The following is a 13,107-nucleotide window of genomic DNA, read 5'->3' as shown; positions in this document are numbered from 1 at the left end:
TTGTATGAATAATATACACATATAAAGCAAAGTATATACTTTATATGATAAGCAGACCAATATAGTAAATGGAGTTGGAGTCAGGAAGATGGCCTGGGTTCAAATTCTCCCTTATCATCTGTGGGGCCATGAGCAAACAACTTAACCTTTATAAGCCTTAGGAAGTCTTATAACATAGATGGGGTACAGTCTGCATTAACTGAAAGGGCTTCTTCCCTGAAAAAATCATGTCCTTTTCAAATTAACATATGTGATATAAATACATATGCACCCCATCTATTTTTCAACATGTTTTCCACGTGCTGGTGATCTTGTTACAAAATTCTTTTTTATTTTATAATTTAAAAGGTCAAGGTAGTTAGGAACAATTACTCTTCAATTCAGACTGCCCTTGCCATGTTTTCCTTATTGTTGTTGTTTTGGGTCTTTTATTTTTTTCATTACGAAAGACATTTCTTATGCTAGAATGATAATTGAACCTGGTTCATGATAATTAAAGGACATTATAATGTCTAATTAATATGTTGCAATGGTGTTTTTTAAAACCAAGAAGCCTATTTTTTTAATTTTGCAAATTATGTGTAAACTGCATCTGACATAGTTCTCAGTAATTTTATTTTAAAATTTTGGCATTTCCTGGCAAAATCCTAGAATTGGCAAACTATGCTAGCATATGCTTTAATCTATATCAGAGATGGGGACTTTGTGAGTTTTTTCACATTGACTGTTAGATTATTGAATTATTCAATGGGATATTATAAAAGAGATATAAATCAATTCTCCATGTCTGTGAGAGAAAAAAAAGAAAATATAGGCTTAAATTTACATAGGTGTGAATACTAACTGGCCATAAATGGAAGACCTTTACAGCAACATTCATTAAAAATTTGTTAAATACCTGCAAGTGCATGGATAGGGTGTTTGCATGCCTGTCACAAGTTTTAAAAATTGTACCCTCTGTGCATTATGGTCCAGCCAAGACTTTAAGCCTTTATGATACTGAAACTTTACTTACCACAAAATGAATACATTCATTCCATGCAGGGTAGAATTATATCATGTTATTATGCATTTATAAAAAAAGTAATATTAAAAAAAGGTTCATCAGAGTTTTGGAGGAGGCCCTGGCCATACTCATCTCTGCTGGATTTTCTCTATCGTGTCCCCTTTTTGAGGTCATCATAAGTAACTACACCCCCTTGTTGCCATTCTGATGTCTAATATGAGAAGAACGTAGTCCAAGTGATGAAGGAGACACAGAGATAAATTTGACAGCATGGTGGTTAAGACTGCTTAAGATAGTAAAAAGAGCCCTGGACTTGGGAATCATAAGACCTGAGTTGTAGTCCCAGCTTTTATTAGATACGTGACTTTTTACAAATCACTTAGCTGCTGAGTCTTAGTTCAGTCAGCTAGAACACAAGGAGATTGACTATATCATCTCTAGGGTTCTATCTAGCTGTAATATTTTACAAAATAGGTGTCCTCCCCTCAAGTTTATATTCTGGTAGGGGTGATAAGCTTTGTGCTCAGATAACCATAATAGAAAATGTAATGCATGTCAATCAGTCAACAAGCATTTATTAAGCACTTACTGTATGCTCAACACTGTGCTAAGTTCTGGGAATACAAGGAAAAGCAGAAAGAAAGTGGTTTGTTCTCAGGGATCTTACTTCCTAAGGAGAGAAGAAAACACACAAAAGCGATCTGAAAAGGGAGTTCAGAATGCAGAAGGAACTCTGAATAGGGACAGGAAAGAAAAAAAATCCTGTGGAGATAAATCAGCCATGTGGCCTACAGAGTTAGGAAGAGATCTTTGACCTGGGCCACCTCCTTAAATTGCAGACTCTAGAAATCAGCTAATCAAATGGTGGGACCACAGGGGTAAAGGCCTCCAGGGTGAGAAGTAGCCTAGGGTAAAGAGGTTTCTGTGGCATGGAAGAGAAAATCCTGTGGAGATGAGTTGGCTGGTGAGGGATGAAGAGAGATAAGATTGATATGAATCAAATATAGCTAGAATTTTGAAGAGGAATACATCTCCATTCCGGAGAGATCAGGGAAGATTACATGGCATAAGTGGCACCTGGGCTGAGTAAGTCATCTGAGAGTCAGAATTTCAACAAGTAGAAATGAGCAGGTAGGGTCCTTCAGGTGAAGTACAATGGCTGAAAATCCTGGGATGTGTTCTTAGAACAGTTAAGTACTTCAGGTTGATTATAGAATAAAGTGCTAGAAAGGGCATAGCATGAGATAAAGCTGCAAAAATGTAGATTGAAGACAGCTTGTAGATAGAGGACCTTAAATGCCCAGTAGTTAGCATAGTGTAGACATTTAATGAATTCTTGTGGACTCATTGACCAGGTAAAGGAAATTGAACTTTATCCTATAGGAAATAGTGAGCTATCAAAGGTTTTTAAATAGTAGAATGCTATGGTCATATCTATAAATTAAGAAAAATGAATCCATCATTGTGAAGAAGGAATGGGGAGTAGGACAAATGGAGGTGAAGAAACTAGTAAAAATGTAATAATGAGGCCTTAAACTAGGAGAATGGCAATGTGAATTATTGCAGATGTTAAATACATAAGATTGAAAGAAGAGTCAAAGATGACAATTGTGATTTGAATCATGCCTTAAATCAAGAGGAAGAACAAGTTTGGGGGTAAAGAGAGTAAGTTTGGTTTAGACTGTTGAGTATAAATATCAGGGCTACTAAAAGAGATTATGGAGGAGTCAGGGGAAACAAGTTTTCTTAAGGGAATAAAAGAGAGGGAAGAAAATTCAGAAGTATGTGATCCCAGATTTCATGATTGCCATAGAATTTGGGGCACAATTTGAGGACTTGGGGGGTGACAGTTATTTTGCTTGAAAAAAATGAATTAATGGGTAAATATAAAAATGCACATTCACTGAATAGGATCATCACATTACAAATGTTCTTTGGGTAAGTGCCTTTTTTCAATCATTTAAAACATCTTTTAGAGTTAAAATCAACATATTCTTATCTAAAACTTTAAATTTAATAATTATTTTTAAGTAAATACTTGAACAAATTCATAATAATAGCTGATAGTAAATCAATGAATGAGCATTTATTAGCACTGTGAATGCTAAATACTAGAGATACAAGTAGAAAAATGGTTACTGTCTGCTCTCAAGGAACTCACACTCTCATTGTGTGATATAACACATATAATAAAGTTTGGCTATAGGGAGGATAAAAGGGCCTGGAAGTCCTAACAGTACATCAGAAGGATGGATGGCAAGGCTAAGAGATCAGTCGGTCAATAAGCATTTTGGTATTGTCAGCAGATCAGATGATAATTGAAGGGGGTGGTAGTAGGCGTGGGAAGTCAGAGGTGGTGCTATTTCAAATAAGGCCTTAAGGACAGTTGCAGAGAGCAGATGGTAAGGATTAGTGATCCATCATCTCACTGGAAGGGATATAGTTTGGTGACTTTCATCCAAGTGTGAATAGTCAAGTAACCTGATGGGTTCTGGGTGCTCCATCCAGGAAATGGAATAAGGGAGAGGTAGAAATAAAAGGGGGAGCGTTAACCCCTCCCCATGGCGGATATGTAATACTTACATGGCACTTGAAAATGTGTTCAGTGCTATCTTTGGTTTTTCTGTCAACCACATTTCTCAATATATCCTTCCATCTACCCCTCCAAGAAAGCTATCCCCTATTACGAAGAATAAAAAAGAGGGGGAAAAATAGCCAAACTAACCAACACCTCAAGTCTGACATCATCTGTAGAGTTCCACCCCTGTAGTAACCCTCCTACCCCAAACCTCTGCCTGTCTTGAGAGAGATGGAGAGAGGTTAAATTACATCTCTTCTTTGGGGTGATTTAGCAGCATTCTGTTTTTGTTTTGTTGTTTTTACCATCTGTATTATGATATCATTGTCCGTACTGTTCTGGCTTTTCTTGTTTCACTTTGTGAGAAACATACTCACTTTAAACAAAGGACAGTACTTGTGAAATGAGGAAAGCTTTTATTAATTTTTACGTTCATTCCCCTGAATAAATGGATAGCTCCTAATGGACGGCTACAGTGGTTCAGATCAATGCAAGCCTTTTTATGCTGTTCTCAATTTGAATTTCCCTCCATTGGTTAGAGGCAGCTTCCTGAGCATCTCACTTCATGTTCTCCTCTCTGATGGGTTCCCTTTCAAGCAGCTCGTTAAGCATGCATACAAGCTTCTGACCTTTTTACCTGATCAGAAGCCTGTTTCTGCTGGGTCACAACTCTGAATAGAACTAGTCCCCTTGAACTCACATTCTGCTGTCACTCAAAACTGGGAGGAATTTTAATCCTGGGGAAACAGAATTCCTTCTTTTGTTTCCCATTACTTTGCATCGGTTCTTCCTGTGGTTCTCTGTACTTGTCATAATCAGCACTGATTTTGTTATGTTTCTGTTTTTCATTTATATTGGTATAGTCATTGTGTATATTGTTTTCCCAGTTCTACTTTCTTTGCCTCAGTTGTTCCCATGCTTTTTTGTATTTTATTATGTTCATATAACATGATAATATTCTACTACATTCAGAAGTTTCTTAGCTGTTCCTCAGTCAAGGGTGATCTACTTTTTCTAGGCCTTTGCTACTATGAAAATTATATTAAAATGCTCAGTTTAGCTGAGAACTTTTTAAAATTTATATGCTTTAGCCAGGGGATCTCTTTGAAAAAAATCATTTCAGTCACTTAATAAATGCTTGTTGACTGATGAATTTCTTAGCATAATTTCAAATTGCTTTCCAAAGTTGTTGGAGCACATCACAGCTTTACCAGCAGGTACAAAATGTGATGTTATTTCCACAACCCTTCCAACATGCACTCTTCCTATCTTTGGTCATCTTTGCCAGTTTCCTGGATGTAAAATGAAATCTTGGAGTTATTTTGAATTGCATTCCTCTTATGATTATTGATTTAGAGCAGTCTTTCATGTGGTTGTTAAAAGTTTGATGTCTTTTTGAGAATTATTTGTTTATATCCTTTGATCACTTATCTTTTGTGGAATGGCTTTTGGTCTTCTATATTTGTATAACTTTCCTATTGATTCAATTCATTAAGCATTTGTTAAGTGCCTATTATGTGCCAGGCACTGTGCTATGTGTTTGGGATACAAATAATAAAAAGAAAGACAATCTCTGCCCTCAAGGAGCTCATAACTAATGAGGGAAGACAGCACATAGACAGAAGCTGGAAATTGGGGGGAGGTGTCCAACAGAAGGAGATCTTATTCCATGGAGCTGAAACCAAGTAGAACTTCAGATGGAAGGTCAGGTGAGCTCAAAGTCCAATTTCTACTCTCTGAAAAGGAGGAATTTAGTATTCTACTCTCCAGCCCTCAAATCAGAGGAGAAAGGAGGCTGAGGGAGGAGATATCAAAAGCTTGAGTTAGAAACATTGTGATGAGATTAAAAGTGATCAGCTAATCCTGGAAAGGGCTTCTTACTCTGTGAAGTTGAAACCAGGCAGAGGTTTTAGGTTTAGGTTGCATATCAGACTCCAATCAAAGATAGTTGGTAAAAAGATATTTTTCCCTATTGATCACTTCTCTTATCCTATTTGCATTCATTTGATCCATGCCAAAGCATGCACCACCTTTTAAATTTTATGTAATCACAATTATCTACTTCATCTTCTGTGATCACCTCTTTACCTTGTTTGGTTAAGCATTATCTTCATATAGGTGTAACTATAACAAGGCAGCTGATCTAGTGCTCTTCTTTTTTTCAAAAAAGATATGACCTTTGACATTCAGGTTATGTATTCATTTTGAGTTTATTGTGGCACATAGTGAAACCTAATTTATTCAAAGTGATTCTCTCTTTTTCCCATGGTTCTTGCCATATAGGGAATTTTTCCCACAAGTAATATATAATTTTTAAATATATTCTCGCTTCCACGGGATAAGGTTTTTTTTTTTTTATTTAACTTTTAACATTTATTTTCACAAAATTTTGGGTTACAAATTTTCTCCCCTTTTATCCCCTCCCCCCCAAACCCAAGCATTCTAATTGCCCCTGTGACCAATCTGCTCTCTCTTCTATCCTCCCTCTCTGCCCTTGTCTCCGTCTTCTCTTTTGTCCTGTAGGGCCAGATAGCTTTCTTTACCCCTTAACCTGTATTTCTTATTTCCTAGTGGTAAGAACATTACAGTTGATCCTAACACTTTGAGTTCCAACTTCTTTAGCTCCCTCCCTCTCCACCCCTTCCCTTTGGAGGACAAGCAATTCAATATAGGCCAAATCTGTGTAGTTTTGCAAATGATTTCCATACTAGTTGTGTTGTATAGGACTAACTATATTTCCCTCCATCCTATCCTGTCCCCTTACTTCTATTCTCTTATGATCCTTTCCCTCCCCATGAGTGTTGACCTCGGATTGCAATCTCCTCCCCATGCCCTCCCCTCTATCCTCCCCCCCACCCTGCTTGTGCCCTTGTCCCCCACTCTCCTGTATTGTGAGATAGGTTTTCCTATCAAAATGAGTGTGCATTTTGTTCTTTTCTTTAGTGGAATGTGATGAGAGTAGACCTCATGTTTTTCTCTCGCCTCCCCTCTTTATCCCTCCACTAATAAGTCTTTTGCTTGCCTCTTTTATGAGAGATAATTTGCCCCATTCAATTTCTTCCTTTCTCCTCCCAATATTTCTCTCTCACTGCTTGACTTCATTTTTTTTTTTTAAGATATGATCCTATCCTCTACAATTCACTCTGTGCACTCTGTCTCTATGTATGTGTGCGTGTGTGCATGTGTGTGTGCGTACTCCCACCCAGTACCCAGATACTGAAATGTTTCAAGAGTTACAAATATTGTCTTTCCATGTAGGAATGTAAACAATTCAACTTTAGTAAGTCCCTTATGACTTCTCTTTGCTGTTCACCTTTTCATGGTTCTCTTCATTCTTGTGTTTGAAAGTCCAATTTTCTTTTCAGCTCTGGTCTTTTCATCAAGAAAACCTGAAAATCCTCCATTTCATTGAAAGACCATTTTTTCTCCTGAAGTATTATACTCAGTTTTGCTGGGTAGGTGATTCTTGGTTTTAGTCCTAGTTCCTTTGACTTCTGGAATATCCTATTCCATTCCCTTCGATCCCTTAATGTAGAGGGTGCTAGATCTTGTGTTATCCTGATTGTATTTCCACAATACTTAAATTGTTTCTTTCTAGCTGCTTGCAATATTTTCTCTTTCACCTGGGAATTCTGGAATTTGGACACAATGTTCCTAGGAGTTTCTCTTTTTGGATCTCTTTCATGCGGTGTTCTGTGGATTCCTTGAATATTTATTTTGCCCTCTGGTTCTAGAATCTCAGGGCAGTTTTCCTTGATAATTTCATGAAAGATGATGTCTAGGCTCTTCTTTTGATCATAGTTTTCAGGTAGTCCCAGAATTTTTACATTGTCTCTCCTGAATCTGTTTTCCAGGTCAGTTGTTTTTCCAATAAGATATTTCACATTATCTTCCATTTTTCCAATCTTCTCACTATGTTCTGTGATATCTGTCTTTCTCATAAAGTCCTTAGCGTCCATCTGTGCCATTCTAGTTTTGAAAGAACTATTTTCTTCAGTGAGCTTTTGAATCTCCTTTTCCATTTGGCTAATTCTGCTTTTGAAAGCATTCTTCTCCTCATTGGCTTTTTGAACCTCTTTTGCCAATTGAGTTAGGCTAGTTTTCAAAGTGTTAATTTCTTCAACATTTTTTTGGTTCTCCTTTAGCAGGGAGCTGATCTGCTTTTCATGCTTCTCTTTCATCCCTCTCATTTCCCTTCTCAGTTTTTCCTCCACCTCTCTAACTTGATTTTCAAAATTCTTTTTGAGCTCTTCCATGGCCTGAGCCCATTGGGTGGGCTGGGACACAGAATCCTTGATTTCTGTGTCTTTGTCTGATGGTAAGCATTGTTCTTCCTCATCAGAAAGGAAGGGAGGAAATGTCTGTTCTCCAAGAAAGTAGCCATCAATAGTTTTATTTCTTTTCCCTTTTCTGGGCATTCTCCCCAGCCAGTGACTTGACCTCTGAATATTCTCCTCACACCCACCTCGCCTCCTGGTCCTCCCAGCCAGCATTTGGGGTCTGAGATTCAAATGCTGCTTCCCACCTTAGGGCTTTTGGCGGGGGCAGGGCTGCTATTCAGTGTGAGAATTAAGTTCAGGTGGTCAGGTCAGGGCAGGGAAGCCTCTCAGGCTCAGTTCCCTCAGGGGGTTTATGTACAGACCTTCCACAATGGATCCAGGCTCCCGCCTGCTTGGGGAGCCCCTGTCTGCAGCCGCCTCTCAGCTTCTATCTCCCGGGGGGCCCGAGCCATGGGGGCACCCCACTCCCCTCTCGACCTGCCAAAGAGACTCTCTCACCGACCCCCGTCACCTGTGGGTGGAGGGGCTTGTGCTGCCGCTGGAGATCCCGTCCCTGAAGCCTGCCCGGATCTGTACCTCTCGGAGCCACGGCCGCCGCAGGTCTGGGCTGGGCTCCGCGTCTGCAGCGCGAAGGACCTTTTGCGAGAGGTTTGCAGGTCCCTCTGTGGGTGGAGGGACCCGCGTGGCCGCTGGAGATCCCGTCCCCGTAGCCCGCTCGGATCTTTTCCTCATGGTGTCGCGGCCGCTGCAGGGCTGCCCTCTGCTCCCAGTCCCGGCGCCCAGTCCGCAGCGCGAAGGACCCCCCTCGAGAGGTTTGCAGGTCTCTCCGGAACAGAAATCTTCCTCGCTCCAATATTCCGTGGCCTCTGGGTGCAGAATTCACCGTGAGTTGGTCCCCTCTAGCCGTTCTGTGGGTTGTGGGTTCGGAGCTATGTGTATGTGCGTCTTTCTACTCCGCCATCTTGGCTCCACCCTGGGATAAGGTTTTGAGAAAATGAGTAGGAGAAAAGAAAAACAATTTATGCCAAATGAGAAGAAAAAAATTATTTAGGTTACTTTGAGGAGTTTGAACTAGTGAAGTAGGTCCAAGTTTGAATTTGGAGAGGAACAATTTGGAAGATTTTGGGAGAAGTTGAGGAAAATTTTAAGGCCATCTCCAGGAACAAATACTGGTTCAGATCTTGCCTCCAGATTGTAAGGCAAGATGGAGGGTGATTGAGGAGAATTATAGAAGACTAAAAGGATTAGGGAATAGAACTTTAAGAGGTTAACTCAGAAAGAATAAAGAGAAGCTAGGTAGCAAGAGAGGCAAGGTAAGTGTAATAATTAGTAGATTACTCAAATTGAAAGTGGTGTGGTGGGTGATGGGTGGAGCAAATTGATGAAACAGGAGAGACTATAGATTGATGCTAGTCTGAAATGTATGTGGAATTTTTGAAATAAAGAATTGGAATTTGAATGAGGTAGTAAGTAATCACTGTTAAAAGTTACAGATCCTTAAAACTGAGATATAAACATCCACAGGTAGTGGCACAAAAAAAAAAAAAGCTAGAAATCTCAACTATCAGGAAGAATAGTGAAATTGTGCAGAGATTTGCATGGAATGTGGGGTATTTATATTTCTGTCCAGCTGAGTGACTGTTATTTGTGTTCTAAGTATAGGTTGATCTCTCTCCTAGGACAAGATGAGACTAGATGGATGCCTTTTCATACTCCAAGTTATGAGTTAAACTGAAGGTCTCCTAAAGGAAAGAGATACTAACTCTTAGTAGAATAATTGAGATTTGTGTTAGAGGAGGTATGGCAACCCTTGTCTGGGTGATAGACCTTAGAAGAATTACACAGACAAGAAAAAAAAGGAAAAGAATAGCTGTGCTCTTACAGCTTTAAAACAAATTTAATTCTCTTCCTGGAGAAGAGATAAATGAAGAAACTGCTTGTTACACTAGAACCATAAAAGCAATCAAGTGAGACGTCATTCATGAAGAAACAGAAGACAACTAGTAGTTCCTTCCTTAAAGATACTGAAACAGCTATTTGCTGACCTTAAAACATCCACAGAGATGTCTAATGTCTTCCTGAGGCATGTATCCAAGATCTGATAGATAACTTCACAAGACTTATCAAAATGGGAGACTACTATCCATTATTGATGTTTCTTGTGGGCAGAAATGTCACTCTCAGAAAGAACCTAAAAACTATTGCCAGTAATTATGAAGCGCAAGAAAATTAAGATCATAGGGGCACAGGTTATACATTCCTCACTGTTGCTTGCCAAAGACAGTGGATACAGAAGAGAAAAATTAATTTTTGAAGTAAACAACTGACTGTGAAGGTGTTTGAGAATGGGAAATAGATTTCTGGATCATCACTTACAATATAGGATTGATAGATTCTTGGCCAGAAATGGAGTACACATAGCAAAAGGATGGTAGGAATGTATTTGCCTAGTATGGTATAAATCTTAGCAAATGGGTAAGATTTTATCAAAACTAAAAAGGATAGATAAAGGAGAAGATGACCTATATGTACAGCCAAAATTAGATACTACAGGAAATAGCCACAAATAAGAAAGAAGAGCAGCTAAAATACCTAGAAATTTTGAGGAGACAAAACACAAGAATGAAGCCAGTAATAAAAACAAACATAGCCTCAACTCTGTTTACACAAATACCCAAAGTTTTGTCAACAAATTAGGGGTTCTAACACAAATGGACAAATTTGACCTTATAGGTTTCCTTAAGACTTAGTTGGAGGAAACTCATGACTGAGGCATTGGTATATTTTATTCAAAAGAAACAGGTTAAGTTAAAGGAGGTTGGAAAGAAGACTAACATTGTACATTAAAGAAGTATGCTTATGTGAGGAAATCCAGCAACCAGAGAGTTAAAGCATGATGGAGAATGTTTGAGTGAATGTCAAAGGAAGAATAGATAGATGTGATTTTTTTACTTTCAAGTACACTGATTGGTTGTTGTCCTTTATTCTCGAAGAGGACCAAAATGACATCACCATAATAAAGTCAAATTTCAATGTGTCCAACTGTGGCTGATCAGACCAATACAAGCTCAGAATGCCCTACCACAGATTGGGCACAAATAGTCCGTGTGAAAATTTGGGGTGGATACTCCAAATTTGTGTATTCTACGTTTCTTTTGAGCTGTTTCAATTCTGCTTTGCTCATAGAGCATAGCACCCTTTATTATGTGGGCACACCATGCTGAGTGGTCATGTGCCAGTGTCTCCCATGACACACAATCATTCCAAAGTTCTTGAGAGATACCTTGAGAGTGTCCTTGTATCGCTTCTTCTGACCACCATGTGATCGCCCACCCCATGTGAGTTCTCCATAAAATACTCTTTTTGGCAAGTGTACATTTTGCCTTTGAACAATATGGCTAGCCCATTGGAGTTGTGCTCTCTGAAGCATAGTTTGAATGCTTGGCAGTTTAGTTTGAGTAAGGACCTCTATGTTTGGTACCTGATCCTGCCAGATGATCTTCAGAATCCTCCTAAGACAGTTCAAATGGAAGCAATTCCATTTCCTGGCATGGTGCTGGTATACTGTCCATGTTTCACAAACATATAGCAATGAGGTCAGCACAACAGCTCTGTAGACCTTCAGTTTGGTAATCAGTCTAATACCTCTTCTCTCCCATACTTTTCTTCGGAGCCTCCCAAACACTGATCTAGCTCTGGCAATGCATGTGTCAACCTTATTGTCAATGTGTACATCCCTGGAAAGTACACTACCAAGGTAAGTCCACAGCATTCAAAACTTCTCCATTTGTTGCAGCCAGTGTTTCCACATATGGATGGTGTGGTGGTGGCTGATGGAGCATCAGTGTTTTCTTGGTGCTAATTATTAGGCCAAAATTAGCACAGGCAGCAGAGAATTGATCCATACTTTGTAGAGTACCTGGATAAATTGAAGATTTAAGTTTGAAAAACAAAACATAGTCTCATTTACAAGCATAATATTGTAGTAATGGGAGAATTCAGATACCTCTATGTCTACTGGAGCTCTCTCTCCTAAAAAGAGAGCAGCTAATGACTTCTTGACTTAATTTAGTGATTATTTAATTCTTCAAAAAGTAGAGGAATTGGAGAGGAGCCAAGATGGCTGAGTAGAAAGATACACATATGCTAGCTCCTAACCCACAGCCCATAAAATACCTGTAAAGAAGAACTCCCAACAAATTCTGGAGCAGCAGAAGCCACAGAACAGTGGAGTGGAAGAGATTTCTGTTCCAGAGAGACCTGAAAAACCGCCACTAAAGCTCTGTCGTGCACTGGACCCGGAGCAGAGCCCAGCCTTGCCTTGGCCTCGAGGCATGGAGGGGAGCAGATCCGAGCAGACTTCAGGGACAGAATCTCCAGCAGCCACGAAGGTCCCTCCACCCACAGGCTCCAAAGGTCAGTGAGAAGATCTTCTAAGCTCCCCGAGAGGGGAGCAGAGTATCCCCATAACTCAGGCCCCCTCAGGAGGCAGCAGCAGAGGCAGCAGCAGGCAAGGGCTCCCAAAGCAGGCAGGAGCCCAGATCCATTATTGAAGGTCTCCCCGTAAACCCCCTGAGGGAACTAAACCCTGTGTGGTGGCCCTGCTCCCACCTGAGCACCTGAACTTAATCTCACACTGAATAGCAGCCCCGCCCCCACCAAAAGCCCTGAGGCTGGGAAGCAGCATTTGAATCTCAGGCCCCAAGCGCTAGCTGGGAGGATCTGGAGGTCAGATGGGTGTGGAGAGGAAACTCAGAAGTCAAGTCACTGGCTGGGAAAATGCCCAGAAAAGGGAAAAAAAATAAGACCATAGAAGGTTACTTTCTTGGGGAACAGGTGTCTCCTCCCATCCTTTCAGATGAGGAAGAACAAGGCACACTGCCAGAGGAAGTCAAGGGCCCTTCCTCCAAAGGGGACTTAAACTTGGGTCAGGAAACAGAAAACCTTAAAAAACAAGTTAGCAGCTTACTAAAGGAGAACCAAAAAAACGGTGAAGAAAATAGCGGCTTTAAAAAGAGGCTAACTCAATGGGAGAAAGAGGTCCAAAAAGCCAGTGAGGAGAAGGAGGTTTTAAAAAGCAGAATTAGCCAAATGAAGGAGAAGGTTCAAAAGCTCACTGAACAAAATAATTCATTGAAAGAAAGAATTGAGTCCAGGGAAAAGAATGACTATGAGTTAAACCAAGAAGTTAGTAAACAAAACCAAAAATTAAAAAAAAATTAAAGATGATGTGAAAGAATTCA

The 13,107-nt window shown here is 39.8% G+C and overlaps 1 protein-coding gene across 3 annotated transcripts in view; it reads left to right on the top strand.

The window, feature by feature from the left end:
* Positions 1–13,107, top strand: part of SYT14 (synaptotagmin 14) — a 261,665-nt gene that overhangs the window by 191,958 nt on the left and 56,600 nt on the right. The window lies entirely within an intron of this gene.

Source organism: Notamacropus eugenii, chromosome 2, assembly GCF_028372415.1.
Source record: "Notamacropus eugenii isolate mMacEug1 chromosome 2, mMacEug1.pri_v2, whole genome shotgun sequence".
In the NCBI taxonomy this organism is placed as follows: domain Eukaryota; kingdom Metazoa; phylum Chordata; class Mammalia; order Diprotodontia; family Macropodidae; genus Notamacropus; species Notamacropus eugenii.
The sequence above is the reverse complement of the archived record's forward strand: the minus strand, read 5'-3'. Positions and strand labels throughout refer to the sequence as shown.